An 18,074-nucleotide genomic window follows, 5' to 3' on the forward strand; every position below is an offset into this window, starting at 1 on the left:
GTCTCCACCCCCATCATTCTGCTCGGACGCAGAGGTCCAGCGCCGAGGGCCTTCTGGCGGTTCCCTCATTGCGAGAAGCAAAGCTACAGGGAACCAGGCAGAGGGCCTTCTCGGTAGTGGAAGGCCCTTCCAGCAGATGTCAAAGCGATAAACAACTACCTGACATTCAGAAGCCATCTTAAGGCAGCCCTGTTCAGGGAAGTTTTTAACGTGTGATATTTTACTGTATTTTTGGTTTTTATGGAAGCCGCCCAGAGTGGCTGGGGAGGCCGAGCCAGATGGGCGGGGTATAAATAATAAATTATTATTATCATTATTATAAAAAATGATTGATTTGTATTTGAGAAGAAAGTGAAGTCACTCTCCATTGGATTTTGTAGCCCCCATATGTCCGACAGGTCATATTTGTCAGTCATCATCCGGTTCAGATTTGGGGAGTGGTCTTCTCCGGCTTCTCCTCCAACAGAAAAGACGGGGAAGTTTCATGGGTCGTCTCTCCTCCCTGCATTTTAACCCGCTCCTCTCCTGTGCAGACAGGACAGGGACCGGCTCTCCGTCTGTTCCTGAACTTCCTGTGTGGTGCTGGGACTCTGCTTCAGCATCAGAGAGCCGTTCCGCCTCCGGGATCTCTCCCTCTTCCCCATCCATCACTTCTTCTCTGTCTCCCTCTGCCTATTCCCGCTCCTCAAGGCATTCCCTGGCAGTCCTGTGACAGTGAGCCACTTCTGGTAGGAAGCTTCCACACCACAGTTTATCGAGGACTTCTTTCTACTTATACATGGAAGTTTTTGAGTGTCTACATGACAATGTCCTCATCAAAATTCCAATGTTTTCTTGGCTTTTAATCTGAATTTACAGTTTCTGCGCAAAACTCAATATGTAAAAACACAAAAAGCAAGGAAATTGAAAGTCTGGATTCAATGGGGTGTGTGAAATATAAAATGGCATTTTGATAATGATGCTGTTGTGTGGACACTGAGAAGAATGTAAATTTAAGAGCAACACTGAGCACAAAAGGAATTCCTTGTAGAAATGCCCACAGTATCAAAATTCAAACTTTTTCTTGCTGAGCAGAGAGTATTTATATTTGAGCTGAGTGTATATCATCACTGAGTTTCCCAGCTAGATGGGCCAATAGTATTGACCAAGCCTTTCTGAGCTCTCCCTTTTTCTTCTAGGATGAATTCATATGCAGGAAAACCTTCATCATTGCCTGAGATTTTCCAGGGTATATTGAAAAATATAGACGTGAATTTCGACCCCAAGACACCTTTCAATATAGCAATCAAGATATATGAGAGGTTTATGGAGGCTTTCAGTGATGGTGGAATGGAGGAAGCAGCTTCAGAAGTAAAAAAGGAGCTGGAAGAGATGGAAAACACTGAGCTTGACATTGCCATCACTGGAGAGACAGGCTCTGGGAAATCAGCCTTCATCAATGCTCTCCAAGGCAAGAAGGCAGAAGATGATGGTGCTGCCGCTGTAGGAGTGACAGAAACTACAGTGGATTCAAATGTTTATACCCATTCAAAGTATCCCAAAGTGAAATTCTGGGACCTGCCAGGAATTGGATCCCCAGATTTTTCACCAGACAGTTACCTTAAGAAGGTGGATTTCCCCCGCTATGACTTCTTTATCATTGTTGGCTCAGAGAGATTCCGATCCAACCACATTGACCTAGCTCAGGCGATCCAGAAGATGGAGAAGAAGTGTTATTTTGTGCGCTCCAAAGTAGATTCAGATTTATACAACATGGAAAAGTCTTACCCAAATACCTTCAATGCAGAGGAAGTCCTAGAAAAGATGAGGGATGACTTCAAGAAGCAGCTTAGGAAGTGCTTCAGGAACACCATCCCTCAAGTCTTTTTGATCTCCTCCTGGGACCTTGACAAGTATGACTTCCCCCGACTGGTGGAGACCTTGGAGAAAGATCTGCCCAGCCTGAAGAGACTTACATTCCTGCTCAGCCTTCCCATGTTTTCGCCTGAATTCAAGGAAAAGAAGAAATCTGCACTGAAGAGCCACCTGCTGAAAATATCCCTGGTGTCTGCTGGCATCAATGCTATTCCCATTCCAAACCTTCCTCTGGCTTGTGATGCTGCCCTCTTGCTTGGGTCCATGGTTGCCTTCTACAAGATGTTTGAGCTGGATGATGACTCCTTAGCTAGGCGGGCCAGATTGGCCAGGAAGCCTGTTGAAGAACTGAAGGCCGTGATGAAGTCTCCTCAGATGATAGAAATTACCATTGATCTGGTTATAAAGAAAACAACTGATTATGCAAAAGAATTATTCCCACCTTCGCTAGTTAGAAGCTTGGTAGCAGCAGGGGTGTCTTTTGTCACCACTTATTTGATGCTGTCGAGCTTCCTGAATAATCTAGCTGAGGATGCTGATAGGGTTCGAAAGAAAGCCCTGGAACCCAGAGCACCCAGGCAGGCACAGGACTTGATGCCACCCAAGGTGAAGTAAGTAGGAGCTGCTGCTGCTGCGATGGCAAACATTCCCACTTGGGCACCCTTTTTCATTCTCATTTTGGCTGGTTCTAGAGACAATGGAGCAGACCCTATAGCTGACTTGCCTTACCACAATACAACACAATCAAGCTTTAAAAAATAGGAATAAAAAGCAACAATTTTTGTCAAGTCCTTTGGAGACAAGCGTGCCAGACAGGCACACCACTGCTCCCCATTTCCTGTATGGAACCCAATACTCTTATGAATTGAATTGGCCAGGTTTAATCATCCCACCCTTAGAGATTCATTAAACATATCATGTCCATAGTGAATGCTGTTTTTAACTGATACATTTAAAGTATGCTCAGATGTAAACTAGACACATTTGTCATATTGAACGTCCTATTGAAACCTCTCTGTATAACTTCTATCCAGGTATGCCTTTAAAAAAGAGAATTGTTTGATGTAGATTTATTAGATGCTGCTAAAACTGTTTCGTTAGATAATAGTAGGCAATAATCAAAATTACTGTAGAAGTAGAAGTGTAGGTATTTTGGGCATATAGTTTTTTCCTTTCATGAAGTTTTCTGTGAACTGCCCTGAGACCTGAGATTCATAAAGTTAAGGACTTGCAGCCATTTTAAACTTTTTGTTATGGCATTCTTTACAACATGAGTCTGGCTTCTTCGTTCAGTCAAAGGATAGGACAGCCTACAGACTATTTGGGCTATGAGGGATTTTGTGAGCTTGGGTTTTGCACGTGTGGTTTTGCTTTTTTGGTTAAAACACACTGGAGCATAATGGTCACGGCCCACTGCAGCAGCTCAGGAAGATGCATGGCTGGTGGTTGACACTTTATTGGTAAGAGAAACACTGACAGCAGCTCCCACAGGGCGACTTCTTCTGCATGGAAGCCACTGCTGCTTATTCATCTTCAAGCCCCTCCTGGTACTAGGAGATGGCGGAGCAGGGGAAGGCGGGGAGTCAACTGGCCCATCCCTTGGCTGAACACTTTCTTCTTCCTCCACCTCATCCTGCCCTAACTCTTCTTCTTCCTCCCCCTGGTCTGGCTCCCATAAACCAGTGGCTCCCTTTCCTGGGTCAGCCTCCTGGCCCCCTGTCTCCACCACATTCACAATCCCTGACATCTATTCTCTGAGGAAGAATCAACCAAAGACGTTTTGTTGCCTGAGGTGAAGGGCAAGATGGCCGCTGTCCCTCCCTCCATTCCATGGGCAGAAACCAACTGGATCAGCCCCTGAATGACTTCAGAACACGGGCAATGGAGCCCTGTCCTCTCCTCACATGAGGGAAATGGCCTTGGGGGACTTAGGCAGGCTGTTTCCAAAGGGGCAGCCATGTCAGTTTGTTGAAGCAAAAACAGCAAAGGCAGGCCCTCCAAGTGTTCCTATTTTCAAAGGACATCCCTGATTTAGAGAAGCTGTACTGGTTTCTGATTTGATCCTGGAACGTCCCACTTTTCCTTAGGATGTCCCTATTTTCATTGGAGAAATGTTGAAGGGTCTGGAGTTCTCTGATCCCTAAGCCGCCTGAAGGCAATCTTATATGGGGAAGTTATTTTAAAATGTTTAATGTTTTATTATTATTTTATATTTGTTGGTAGCTGCCCAGAGTGGCTGGGGCAACCCAGTAAAATATGTGGGGCTAAAAATAGTAAAATTATCATTATGGAATAGGACGTTCCTGTTTTCACTGGAGAAATGCTGGAGGATATGCAAAGGGTCTCAGGGCATCTTAAAAGATGAGACTGGCTAGCGGGGATCCTCAAGAGGAACGGTTAGGGATAACCGCCGCCACTGAGCTTCTCCCAATACACACACACTCAGCATCTGCTACCTGAGGCAGCTGCTTCACGCTGGCTGATAGTAGAGCTGGCTCTGTTGGGCTAGACCAAGAAAATGGCAACACCCGGTGACAGAACATGGAACAAGCCTTCCTGAAGATAAAATAGAGGTTGGGTGGCTTTGTGGAGCCAGCCAGTCCTTCAAATTTCATCATGCTGGGGGTGGCACTAACATTGATCTATGGGCCTGATCTATCCAGACCTAAATGAATTTGTGTGAAGGCCAGGACTGAAGAGTTAAGGGAGCAATCCATACTGTGAATGCCACATGAAATGCCATTCCCTCACTGAAACAGTTTGCATCATTTTAACCCCCCACAATGAAACAAATGGTGGAAACTCTCCATTGTCAACCACGAATAGAGTGGTAAATTGTGGGAGGGGTGGTTTAGTTCTGTCCTAATCCCACGGTATAGTAGTATTTCACCTCAGCCTTCCCAAAGCATGTAATGCTTCAGCATGGCCAATGAGGCCAAAAACATCTGGAAGGCATCAGTTTGAGGAAGGCTGTAGGGATCTTCCAGATGTCCTTTTTATTGAGCATTCATATCTGAGCTCATACTGGGGTGATTATATGTGATCCCACTTTCTATACCCTTTGCATCTGCAAATGTTTTGGGATGGTCATCCTGCTTCATTTGCAATAGGCACAGACTCCATAGTTTCCTGCTAAAGCCGTGCAACGTTTTCATAACACAAATGTTCATGGGTGTGTGTGTTGCCCCCTTTTGTCACACTACAGAGCAAGAGTGACCTTCCAGATGGCAATAATAACCGAGTGACATTGGGAAAGTGTTGGAGAACTATTAATAGAGTGGAATGGTATCTGGATGGCCCACTATAAACACCCCCCCCCCCACTCATGCATTATTACTGTGTCGATGACATGTTGTCTCAAGGCAAATCTAAAAAAATGTATTATAAACACTGACAACTGGGAAACACTGTCCTGTGACTGCTCCAGTTGGAGAACAGCCTTTATCAAAGGTGTCATGGGCTTTGAAGACGCTCAAACTCAGGACGCAAGGGAGAAATGTGCTAAGAGGAAGGCACACTTGGCAAATCCACACAGTGACCTACTCCTGCCTGGAAACCAATGTCCCCACTGTGGAAGGACATGTGGATCTAGAACTGGCCTCCACAGTCACGGACTCATTGTTAAAACCGTGTTTATGGAAGACAATCTTACTTGGCTAGAAGTGATCGCCAAAGAAGGAGGGGAGGTCTAGATAATTCACAATATTTCTCATTTCTGAGACTTTCATGGAAAACTGAAAGCTGATTAGTTAGGGTGGCCATATTTCAAAAGGAGAAAAGTGTATGGTTTTTTCTCCCTCAGAAAAGCTACACTGCCGACATGGGCTGCCATACATTCAGATTTTCCTGGACATTTCTAAAATAATTAGAGGGACCATGTGAAAGCAGTGTTGATTATAACACAAATGTCCTGGCAGTAGCAAGGAGATTAATTTAACCAATTAGTTTATTTCATGAAAGCTTATACACCGCTTGATTCTAATAAAACCTCAAAGCGGTTCGCAAAGAGATAAACCAATAAAACCAGGAAACACTTACAGTTGTGCTTTAAGATATGCAAAATACTAGAACAGATTAAAATTACCGCAACTTTCTATTTCACAAATGTGGAGGCTCCTGTCTAGCTGAATGCCCTCCTTCAGTTTGAGTGTGTCTGAGGGGAAAAAAATTCTGAAAGAGATGTTGCATGGGACTTGTGATTTGAACTCCTGTTCAAATGCAGCATATATAGAAAGAGAGAGGGAGAGAGAGCCTGCATCAATTATAACTTGAGACCATCCTTGCAAGCAGGTTCACATAGGTCACTAGTTTTTTCTAGTCTGACATCATATACAGAGCAATTCATTAGTGGACTGAAAGACGTATGAAAAAAAGAAAGTCCATTTGTCCCCAAGTCTGCTTTTGGCACTGGTCTTAATTCTTAGACATTGGATAGAGATACTAATTTTAAAAAGTAACTGAAAGGGTATTATGCTGCCATTCAGATTATTTCACTTAGGGTTTTTTTTTTAAAAAAAACGAGAAGCCTAAGATTTATGGAATTTTAAAAATAAAAAACCTGATCATCTGATTATTATTATTTTAATGTCTTTTGGTGATGGTTGTTTTAAACATGGAAACATGTATAATTCACCAGATACTATATACCAAGCACTTAGTCATCATAGTGCATCTGTTTGCTGCTAGATGGACTTTTCCCCCTCTGCCTCAAGAGCTTTGGACAGAACCCTCTGGGTGTCATCAGCAGCACTCGATATGCATTTCTGCAGCATGAAGTAGGTGCGAAGAAGCGAAATCCCTCCTGACAGAAGGCAGCCAAAGATGGGGAAATGCTCCCAGCGGTGATATTCATAAGCCATCACTGAGAGTCCCACCAAGTCTGGCAGCACCCATAAAATGGCAGAGAACATTCCCAGCGACTGCATTGCTGCTTTAAGGGCTGTGCTTGTCTTTCCAACACGCTGGGCCAGAACTGCAAGGGATGGATCATCCAGGCCAAAGTCTAGGAAGCACCAGGAGTGGAACTTACTAAACAGAAATATGGGAAGAAGGAAGGGAACTGGGCTTCCAAGAGCGACCAGCAATACTAGCCTTTTGGTCCAAATCTTCTCCTTCACAGTGATTTTCTTTTTCTCTAAGATAGGCAGTCAGATGCTAGGGAAGCGGAGCAGAAAGGCTTGCCTCTTCAGCCACAAGAGATCGTTCTTCAGCGTTTCCTGAAGGAGGGGGAAGTCAAAGCAGTTGGCTTCCCAGTTGGAGACGATGAAGACTTGTGGGTCCCTCACTCCTTCTCTTACCAAGCACTCTTTGCAGTCCTCCTGGATGCGCAAGAGGACCTTCTTCCCACTGTAGTCAGATGGCCGTTGCCTCTTGGCGGCCAACAGGTCCAGGTCTGCTTTGGTGCGCACAAAGTAGAAGCTCTTGCCCATATCTTGGATCTCACGGACCAGGTCAGAATGGGTGGAGCGGAAGCGCTGAGAGCCGACGATGATGAAGAAATCAAAGTGATTCAAATCGACCTTATTTTCAAATTTGTCCTTTCCAAAAGTTGCCATTCCCCTTCCGGGGTGGTCCCAAAGGATCACTTGCCGAAGTGTCGGGTGTGGGTAATCCTTGACTTGCACAGTCGTCATCTGTATGCCAGTCGCAGCAGCACGTGGGTCATCGTCCCGAAGACCCAGCATGTCATTGATGAAGGAGGACTTCCCGGAGCCGGGCTCTCCTACTACGGCAATGTGGAGCGGAGTGCTGTTGAAAAAGTGCAGTGGTTTTGCCAGCACATGCGACATAGCGCCAGCCAATTGGCCCTGAGAAATGGCTACCTCAAGGTCTTCCACCATTGTGGATCTTGGTATGCTGCAGAGAAAGGAAGCAGGAAAATGTTAAGCGACCGGCCTAATTAGAAGCATTCATTTAAGAGTGGCATGCCCTCTGTAAAATTCCCAGTGTCTGCAATATCATTATCATTTGCCAAGCAACAAAGCTTTACAGGTACAGTGGTGCCCCGCAAGACAAATGCCTCACAAGACGAAAAACCTGCTAGACGAAAGGGTTTTCCGTTTTTGAGTTGCTTCGCAAGATGAATTTCCCTATGGGCTTGCTTCACAAGACGAAAATGTCTTGCAAGTCTTGCGATTTTTTCCCCGCTCCCCCCTTTTTCTAAGCCGCTAAAAGCCTTTTAGCCACTAAGCCGCTAAGCCTTTAATAGCCGCTAAGCCGCTAATAGCGCTAATCCGCTAATAGGGTTGCTTCGCTAGACAAAAAAACCGCTAGATGAAGAGACTCGTGGAACGGATTATTTTCGTCTTGTGAGGCACCACTGTAGAAGGTATGAATCATAGAAGGGACATCAGTAGCTGGAGTTGGTGAGACAGCATCTTAAAAAGCAGAGACATCACCTTGCCAACAAAGGTCCGTATAGTTAATGTTATGTACTAAAGGTCTCACCCTGGGCCAGCAGGGGGATACTGTAGATAGTTTTCACTCAGGTCCACATCAGTTATTTTAGGCGGGAAACCCTGGGTTGTTGTTGCTACAATGTTGACAGCCGGCTGCCTATAAAAGCAGGCCGGCTGAGCTGTTTGCTGTTCAGTTCTGTCCAGCTTACAAATAAAGAGCTGCTCTGGAGAAATCGCTGTGTCGTCTGCTATGTTCGCCCACAACTTAACAGTTAAAGCTATGGTTTTCCCAGTAGTAATGTATGGAAGTAAGAGCTGGACCATAAAGAAAGCTGATTGCCGAAGAATTGATGCTTTTGAATTATGGCGCTGCAGGAAACTCTTCAGAGTCCCATGAACCGCAAGAAGATCAAACCTCTCCATTCTTAAGGAAATCAGCCCTGAGTGCTCACTGGAAGGACAGATCGTGAAGCTAAGGCTCCAATACTTTGGCCACCTCATGAGAAGAGAAGACTCCCTGGAAAAGACCCTGATGCTGGGAAAGAGAAGGGGACGACAGAGGACGAGATGGTGGGACAGTGTTCTTGAAGCTACAAACATGAGTCTGACCAAACTGTGGGAGGCAGTGGAAGACAGGAGTGCCTGGCATACTCTGGTCCATGGGGTCACGAAGAGTCGGAAAGGACCAAATGACTAAACAACAAAATACCCGTTGTCAATGACTGAAATATACTCAGAGTCGCAAAGTGATTTCATGCTCTTTATTCAGCTCATAGTGGTGTGGAGGAGTGAATGAATGTCCCCTCAAAGTATCTGCTTTATATACATTATTTACACAATGGGCTGCACATGATTGGCTAATTCTGGAATTCTACTGTAAGCCAATCAGGTTGTGGATTCACTTTTATCTGGAGCATGATTGGGTGGTTCCTGCCAACCAATCATACTGCTGCATTGTTCTAAGACCAATCAGACTGCTGCATTTTTAATCCTATTGTTCTAGGACCAATCAGACTGCTGCAGTTTGGATCCTATTCAACTCAGTACATAACACCCCTCCCCACTAAGTTCCAGTCCTGCCCGGGAGGTCGCATTCATAGTCCTCAAGGTATGCCGGCGGCCTACGTGTGCGTTGCGGCCTGGGGTGTTCCCTCGTCCGGGGTTCAGGTTCTGGCTCATGTTCCAAGGATGCTGACTGTGATGGGGCCGTTTGGTCTGGTGCAACCGGCTCGCTCAGTCGTGGTTCTGGTTCCGGTGTCCTTTCGGCCTCACGGGTCCTCTCTGTATTTACTGATTCTGCCTCTCCTGCTTGCCCCTGCTGCTCTATGGGCCTCACTGCCCCACTGTTCCCTTGGGACTCCTCTGACCTGTCCTCCTTCTCCTGGTTTTCTCCTGGGAATCGTCGCCGTATCTGGTCGCAGTGGCGGCGCCAGCATTGCCCCCCATCTGTTAGCACCTCGTACGACACGGGGCCAGTGACCCTGGTGACTGTGGTAGGTACCCATGCAGGGCCTGCCCCAAAATTCTTTGCGTACACTGGGTCCTGGGCCTCGAAGGTCCGGGGGTTCCTGCCTTCCCCCACCCCTACCTCATCCTGAGCTCTATCAGGGTGAAGGCGGTCCAATCTGATTGCAAGGCGCCGACCCATTAGTAGTTCAGCGGGGCTCCGGCCAGTCGTTGAGCTGGGGGTGCTGTGCTGTGCTAGAAGGAATGTGGCAAGGCGGTACTCCCAATCCCCTTGCGTCATGCGGCGAAGGGTGTCCTTGGTGGTCCGCACCATGCGTTCTGCTTGCCCATTGGTGGCCAGGTGGAATGGCACCGAACGGATGTGGCGGATGGCGTTCTGCGCTGTGAAGGTTTGGAATTCTCCTGACGTAAATGCAGTCCCGTTGTCTGAGACGAGTGTCAGGGAGCCCGTGGGTTGCAAACAGCCTGCGTAGTACCCGGATGGCTGCGGATGTAGAAGTGGACGGTACCAGTGCGACTTCCAGCCATTTGGTGTAGGAGTCCACCACTATGAAGAATGTTTTCCCCTGAAAGGGGCCAGCGAAGTCCACATGCAGGCGTGACCAATGTGCTCGGGCGGACTCCCAGGACTGGACTGGGGCCCTTGGGGGATCTGGGTGGGATTCTTGGCAGGCCTGGCAGTGTTTGACCCAGGCCTCTATCTCTCCATCGATCCCCGGCCACCACACATAACTCCTGGCAAGGGCCTTCATTCTTACTACCCCTGGGTGTGTCTCGTGTAGGGCTGTGAGGACCCTTTTGCGGAGGGGCTGGGGAACAACGACCCTGCTTCCCCATAACAGGCACCCCTTGTGGGCTGACAGTTCATGTTTGCGGGTTGTGTAGCCGGCAAATTCTGGCCCGGGGCTGCTGCTGGGCCATCCCCTCCACACCCAGTCCAGGACCCGGGAGATGACCCTATCTTTCTTGGAATGGTGTGCAACTTCTTGTGCCTGAATGGGGTGGTCGGGAAGCAGCTCCAGGCTCATAACCTCTTGTGCAGGTGCTGGGTCGGGGCCTGTTTCCGGTAGTGGTAGCCTGCTGAGGGCGTCCGCATGGCCCATTGCCTTCCCAGGGCGGTGAATCAGTGCATACTGGTAGCTGGCAAGGAAAATTGACCACCTGAGGACGCGAGGAGACAGCACTTGGGGGGTCTGCTTTTCGGGGGCAAACAAGCCAAGCAACGGCTTGTGGTCAGTCACCACGGTGAAGGGCCGCCCGTACAAGAAATCATGGAATTTTTTTACTCCCTTCACGATTGCCAGACCCTCCTTGTCGATTTGCGAGTAATTCCGCTCAGTTTCGTTGAGTGTCTGGGAAAAGTATGCCACCGGTACCTCTCTTCCATCCGGGAGTTGGTGTCCCAGGACCGCGCCAATGCCATAGGGTGAGGCGTCGCATGCTAGCACCACTAGCAGCCTCTCGTCGAAGTGTGCCAAGACCGAGTTTGAGACAAGCAAGTCCTTGACTGCCTGGAATGCGGCCTCCTGGCGCTGGCCCCACACCCAAGGGGCCCGCTTGTCCAGGAGTCTGTGTAGGGGCTCCGCTACTTCCGCCTTGTGGGGAAGGAAGGAATGGTAAAAGTTCAATAGTCCCAAAAGGCCTGAAGTTCAGTCTTGTTCTTGGGCACTGGGGAATCACAAATGGCCCGTACCTTGTCTCCAGTCGGGTGGACCCCTTCTACGTCCACCATAAATCCCAGAAAGTCCACCTGAGGCACTCCTAGTAGACATTTTTCCCGCTTCACCTTGAGACTCGCCGTCTGGAAATGGTGCAGAACGGTGCGGAGGCGGTCCTCAAGCTCCTCTGGTGTGGGCCCGGCAATCAACACATCATCGAAGAAGGGGGTGATGCCAGGAATCCCTTTAAGGAGAGAGTCCATTAGATTCTGGAATATGCCTGGTGCCACGCTGACCCCGAATTGCAGCCGCTTTACCCTGAACGCTCCTCTGTGCGTCACAATCGTCTGTGCCTCTGCTGTAGCCTCATCTACTGGCAGCTGTTGATATGCTTGGGCCAAGTCCAGTTTGCCAAAAAATTTCGACCCAACCAGGGTGGCAAGGACATGGCTGACCACTGGCACTGGGTATGCATGGGCCGTGAGGGCCTTGTTTATGGTACATTTGTAGTCTGCGCAGATGTGGACCGAACCATTAGGCTTGACGGGTGTGACGATTGGGGTTTCCCAGGGGGCATTAGGCACCGGCTCCAGCACTCCTTGCTCCACAAATCGGTCCAATTCCTCATCTATACGGGGTTTCAGGGCGAACGGGACCCGGCGGGCCTTGAGCCTGACCGGTCGTACTGCGGGGTCAAGCTATAGAGCAATGGGGGGGGGCCGTATACTGTCCCAATTTCCCATCGAAAACCCCCGGAAATTCCTTGCATATGGCGTCCACGTCCACTTGTAAGCTCATGTGGTTCACCCCAGTGATGGCTAGCCCCAGTGGTCCAAACCATGCCAATCCCAGTAAGCTAATGTAGGGGCCCTTGACCACAAGCAAGTCCAGTTGCCGCGTCCGCCCTCGGTATTGCACCCTGAAGGTCCCCACAATAGGGGTGGGGACCTTACGTTTCTGGAAGTCCCGGAGGGTGAATGGGGCCGGCCTGAGTTTGGGACCCCCAGTAGGACACAGTTTCCTTAAGGTCCTTGCCGAGATAATGGATAGATTTGAACCCGTGTCAAGCTCCATGCGGCATGGGGCCCCCTCTATCTGTACCTCTACATAAATTTTCTCTACGTTGGGGTGGGGTAATTGGTATACCTGGAAGTCTGTGAGCTCCGTCGAGTTGCCTTGGTGCGTTGGGCCCCGGGACCTGGGGCTCTTGGATTGGTCATCTGATGCCTGGCGTCGGGTGGGCCGAGCCCGACACACCCGGGCGATGTGTCCCAATTTTCTGCACTGCCTGCACTCTGCGTTGCGGAAACGGCAGGTCCTCCTCTCATGACTTTCTCCACAGCTTGCGCAGTTCCCTCCTTCTCGTCGAGGCAGCTGTGGTATGTGGGCTGCTTGAGTGCGCTGCCGTACTCGGTGCACCTCCTCCCTGTTGGATCCTGAGTCGTCGGTGAGGTCTTCGTGGTGGACCCTCGGTTGGGACGGCTGGCTCGGCCGTGCCTCTTGCGTCGACCTCTCAGCAGCTTCCGTTGCCAGGGCCTCCTCCAGAGCGACCTGGAACGTTAGGTTCTTCTTAGCGTAGAGGTGTCGTTGCAGCTTCTCATCCTTCAGGCCACCGACGAGGCGGTCACGAAGTATGTTCTCCAGCTCTGAGAAGTTACAGAACCGGGCAGCTTGGCGGAGAGAGGTCACAAACCCAGTTATGGTTTCCCCAGGGGCTTGCCGCTTTGCGTAGAAGGCATTTCGACGAGCCACCACTGAGGGCTGTGGCGAAAAGTGCCCCTTCAGCTGTTCCATTATCGTTTTGTATGGAACAGTAGCGACGTCTTCAGGTGCAAGGAGAGCTCGGGCGATTTCAAACGTCTCCTCTCCACAGACGCTGAAGAATATTGCGCTCTTCTTGGCATCTTCTTCATCGGTGACCCCTTTGGCTTCTAGGAGAAGAAGAAGAAGAAGAGTTTGGATTTGATATCCTGCCTTTCACTCCCCTTCAGGAGTCTCAAAGCGGCTAACAATCTCCTTTCCCTTCCTCCCCCACAACAGACACTCTGTGAGGTGAGTGGGGCTGAGAGACTTCACAGAAGTGTGACTGGCCCAAGGTCACCCAGCAGCTGCATGTGGAGGAGCGGAGACGCGAACCCGGTTCCCCAGATTACATGACTACCGCTCTTAACCACTACACCACACTGGCTCTGTGTCTTATCTGACACCCTCAGCCTTAGGGGACATCATTCAGGAGGGCACTGAGCACAGGTTCCTTCAAGGGTTTCTGCAGCCTCACACAGGGAGACTCGCCTTCCCTTCCCCCAGCTTGTCCTCCAGCTTCCTGCAGCCTTGGGAGGTGGAGCTCTTCTCTACCCCCGCCCTCCGACTTTGTTGCTGATTGTTTATTGAAGGGGAAGGGAGCTGCGGCTTTTTGTTATCTTGGAGCAGAAATTACATCCTGTTTCCAAGTTTTCCTCTCCCCCACGCTTGACCAGCACACAGTTCTCCTCAAACAGGTGATTTCTGAGAAAAGGAGACCTAAATGAGTTCACCCTAGTTCCTCCCCCTTGTAAATAATTTCTTGGACGGTGCTGGGTCATGACAGAGAGCAAAGGAAGCAGAAATTTCTCCAGCCTGAAAGCAGAGGAGGAGAATGCAAAGGAAGTTTTCCCCAACTGTCAAAAGAACGAATTTGTTTGGAGTCTTTGTATCATGTCATCCCATTTCTCCTGAGTTTTGATGCAGTGTGATCCCCACATGACTGGCTCCAAAGGGCAGAAAAACTGAAGAAACCCCATGGGGATATGGGATGGTGTGGGGTAAAAGCAAGAGCCCTATGCCTAGGATACCACAGTTATGGCTTTCCCCAAAGAATTCTAGGAATGGTAGTTAGTTAAAGGTGCTGAGAGTTGTTAGGAGGCCCCTATTCCCTTCACAGAAGTATAATTCTCAAAAGTGATTCAGCAGCCTCTTTAATCAGAAGTGCCTGGGCACCATTTTGGCGTGCAGAGCTGAGCCGCGATGGGTGAAAGAGGGAGAGGAGCTGGGGAGCATGAGAATGACTTGCGCACAGTTATAGGACCAGCTCCCAGGGGCCGAGATATTGACATATTGGAGGGGGGCTGCTCCCCACAAGGTGATGGGCATTGCCACTCAAATGGGGTGCGTGCGCCACATATTGTGATCTATGAGGTGAGGCAGGGCTTATCTGCCTCCCCCATTGTTTCAGTCGGCACCCCAGCACACAGTCCTGCTACCTCTGCTGCTTGGCTCCCTCTCCGTCTCCAAGCCCAGCAACAGCTGTGTTCCTGCTACTTTCTCACAAGAACAAGGGCAAAGCCCATCAACTTTTTTGGGAGGGGGCACCCCTCAAATATGATATTTGCAGGGGAAACACATGTAGACTCCTAACTCTGTGGTTAAAGTGGTTATCAGAGGCTGTCACAGGGGGAGGGGCCTGCTCTGAAGCATGCTGGGCAAGTGCAAACCCCATGAGACCCCCCCAGTGCCCCCCCCCAGCATTTTTTCCCTAGGGGAGGGGGGATACGAGCAGCTCCTCCTATTCAGCAAGAGGCCACTCCAGAGACATTAGCTCTCTCCAAGTGTTTTCCATTGCTTGCTTTTACGAATGTAACTGAGCATCTAACTCTGCTCTCAGCATGGCAACTCCAAATTTCCAGAGCTTGTTTCCATGAGATCATTACTGAGGTAGACACCATGTTTCCTTCCCTCTTGTCCGGCTGTATACTAGAGCTGCCTTCTTTCACCGCTCCAAGAGATTCACGTTTGAGAGACTCCCCTGCATGGCAGCTAACTCCTAGGGGCTGTTTCATATATGTTGGAAGGTGCCCAGGCTGCCTGGCGCAACCCAGTCAGATGGGCAGGGTACAAATAATAAAATTGTTGTCATTGTTGTTGTTGCTCTGAGTCATTTTGGATGGTGTTTGGCGTTGTTGTTGTTGATTGAATTTATATACCACCCTATACTCAGGTCATTTTACAGAATAAAATCAAGATATAAAACCACAAGATACCAAATAAAAATAAAACAACAGAACAATACCCCCCCCAAAAAAAACACATTTTAAAAGGGCATAGGATGTAAATCGGACCAGCCAAAGACCTGGTTGAAAAGGAATGTTTTTGCCTGGCACCTAAAGATGTATAATGAAGGCGCCAGGCAAACTTCCCTGGGGAGAGCATTCCACAGATGGGGAGCCACTGCAGAAAAGGCCTGTTCTTGTGTTGCCACACTCCAAATCTCTTGAGGAGGAGGGACACGATGGAGGATCTCGGAAGATGATCTCTTGGTCCGGGTAGGTTCATATGTTGTTGTGACTAAGGTAAAGGTAAAGGTACCCCTGCCCGTACGGGCCAGTCTTGACAGACTCTGGGGTTGTGCGCCCATCTCACTTAAGAGGCCAGGGGCCAGCGCTGTCCGGAGACACTTCCGGGTCACGTGGCCAGCGTGACATCGCTGCTCTGGTGAGCCAGAGCCGCACACGGAAACGCCGTTTACCTTCCCGCTGGTATGCGGTCCCTATTTATCTACTTGCACCCGGAGGTGCTTTCGAACTGCTAGGTTGGCAGGCGCTGGGACCGAGCTGCGGGAGCGCACCCCGCCGCAGGGATTCGAACCGCCGACCTTTCGATCGGCAAGTCCTAGGCGCTGAGGCTTTAACCCACAGCGCCACCTGTGTCCCGTTGTTGTGACTACAAATATATAAATTGTTTTTAAAGATGGAATAGTGAGTGAGGTGGGTTGGCTGGCCTGATCTGGTGTGATCTGGGATTGCTTCAACATAATCTGATCCAATCCTGTGTTGATACAATTTGGCCCAGTCCAATTCATTAATTGGATTGGGCTGGATCTGATGAACAGCCCAAGTGAAATGTGTTCTTAAATAAACTGAAATTTTTCTAGCAACACTTAGCTCTAGAGCCCCTGCTGCCATCTTGCCCCAAGTCTCTTTCTCAGTTGCCGTAATTCTCCTCATGAAGTTCCATTTTCAGCGCCACAGAAGCTTCAACATGGAACATAAGTCCCTTGCAGTTCGCTCTCAGCTGTTCAGAAAGCCAAAGCAGCGTTGTAAATCAGATGGTGTTGGGCAGAGTCTGAGAAGCTTGTGCTCAGACCCACCCATGAAAATATCAAATATGTATGGAGGGAAGTAAACCCACTTAACTTCCTCCACAAAGATCCCATGGATTTAGGTAGGATCAATCCAATCTGTAGGGTCTCCTAGGCCTGCAAATTTCACCCACTTTGCCCAAAAGGGGATTATTTGATTCCTCATTATAATGAATGGGGACACAGAGCTTTATTTGGTTAGAGTTGTGTGGAACCCAAAACACAGATATGATCAGAGAGAGTACAGAGTAATGAATGCACAGAAAATTGGTCACACCTAGTGAGTTGGAATGTGTTTGTCAGGAGTGCGTGCAGGAGCCTGGCCCTGGTAGGGCTTTGCAGGATTGGGGCCTTCCTGAGATTGGCCTGGAAGGGCAAGGCACTGCTGGACAGGGGAGGCTTGACAGAAGACTCGTAGCACCTGGTGGCAGGGGTCAGGAGGGGTATATAAGACCAGCAGTTCCCTCTGGCTCTTTGCCACAGCAACACACTACCTACCTAGCTGTGCTTTGGTTTCCTGACTCCTGGTTTCCTGACCCCTGGACTCTTGGCTTCCCTGCTCCCGGTTTCCTGATTCGTGGGCTCTTGGCTTCCTGACCCCTGGACTGTGTTGGAATGTGTTTGTCAGGACTGCATGTAAGAGCCTTGCCCTGGTAGGGCTTTGCAGGATTGGGGCCTTCCTGAGTTTGGCCTGGAAGGGCAAGGCGCTGCCGCACAGGAGAGGCTTGACAGAAGACTCGTAGCACCTAGTGGCAAGGGCCAGGAGGGTTATATAAAACCAGCATTTCCTTCTGCCACAGCAACACGCTACCCACCTAGCTGTGCTTCGGTTTCCTGACTCCTGGTTTCCTGACCCCTGGACTGCTGATTCCTGCTTCTGGTCCTCTACCCCTGTCCCAACGTACCGAGCCAGGACTCCGACTGCCTTTAACCCGGACTGTGACAGTGTTTCGCTATTTGTCAATAAAAACTATATTACTTTGTATGTTTATTTGTGTTGGCAGACAGTGGGGGGACATTTCAACCTCCAAGGCTTTAAGGCTGTAAGACTTTACAGAAAAGTTGCATTCTGAGGAGGGCTAAACTCATTCCACAAATGAGCAGCTGGTAAAATCACTATAACAATCTCAAAAACAATTGGCTAGTGCTTGGAATGAACAAGTTCAATGTGCACTGTATTAGTTTGAAAAACATCCGAACTACATGTGAAAGTAGTTCCTATAATTGCTGGGTAAACTGAATATGAATTAAGTTGATGTTGGGGCAAAATGCAGCTCATTGTCACTTTCTAAATGCTTTAGAGTATTTATACAATTTTTTTTTGCTAAGGATACTTTGGATGAACTTGAAGTGAACTGAACATAAAGAGAACTGGTTTGTTTCATAAAGGGATGAACATGAATGGGAATTAGTTCTTTTACGGACATGTTGAACTTGAACTAGTTCCAAGCTCTGATACGGACAGAGACCTGATTAGAAGTCTTGTTTCTTCTGATGATGTCGTCTCTGGTTTCTTTGTTTTCTCAAAAACCAAGAAACAAAACAAAAAAAAGGAAAATAAAAAGCACATATCCCACAAAAACA

General features: G+C 48.8%; 1 protein-coding gene and 4 pseudogenes across 6 annotated transcripts in view; 1 reads left to right on the forward strand and 4 right to left on the reverse strand.

Moving 5' to 3' along the window:
• Positions 1-3,055, forward strand: part of LOC309375181 (interferon-inducible GTPase 5 pseudogene) — an 89,838-nt pseudogene extending 86,783 nt beyond the window's left edge. The window contains exon 2 of the transcript XR_014173311.1: positions 1,179-3,055. The product of XR_014173311.1 is annotated as an interferon-inducible GTPase 5 pseudogene (transcript). The remainder of the gene's footprint in view (positions 1-1,178) is intronic.
• The window catches only part of LOC309375207 (interferon-inducible GTPase 5-like), a 107,358-nt pseudogene extending 99,558 nt beyond the window's left edge, over positions 1-7,800 (reverse strand). Inside the window, exon 1 of the transcript XR_014173310.1 lies at positions 5,939-7,800. The product of XR_014173310.1 is annotated as an interferon-inducible GTPase 5-like (transcript). The remainder of the gene's footprint in view (positions 1-5,938) is intronic.
• The window catches only part of LOC309375187 (interferon-inducible GTPase 5-like), a 205,941-nt gene that overhangs the window by 138,248 nt on the left and 49,619 nt on the right, over positions 1-18,074 (reverse strand). The window lies entirely within an intron of this gene.
• LOC309375208 (interferon-inducible GTPase 5 pseudogene) overlaps positions 1-18,074 on the reverse strand; it is a 69,360-nt pseudogene that overhangs the window by 29,854 nt on the left and 21,432 nt on the right. The window lies entirely within an intron of this gene.
• Positions 5,783-18,074, reverse strand: part of LOC309375204 (interferon-inducible GTPase 5 pseudogene) — a 33,752-nt pseudogene continuing 21,460 nt past the window's right edge. Inside the window, exon 3 of the transcript XR_014173316.1 lies at positions 5,783-5,842. The product of XR_014173316.1 is annotated as an interferon-inducible GTPase 5 pseudogene (transcript). The remainder of the gene's footprint in view (positions 5,843-18,074) is intronic.

The sequence above is a fragment of the Podarcis melisellensis genome (genome assembly GCF_964234715.1).
Source record: "Podarcis melisellensis genome assembly, chromosome: 8".
NCBI lineage: Eukaryota > Metazoa > Chordata > Lepidosauria > Squamata > Lacertidae > Podarcis > Podarcis melisellensis.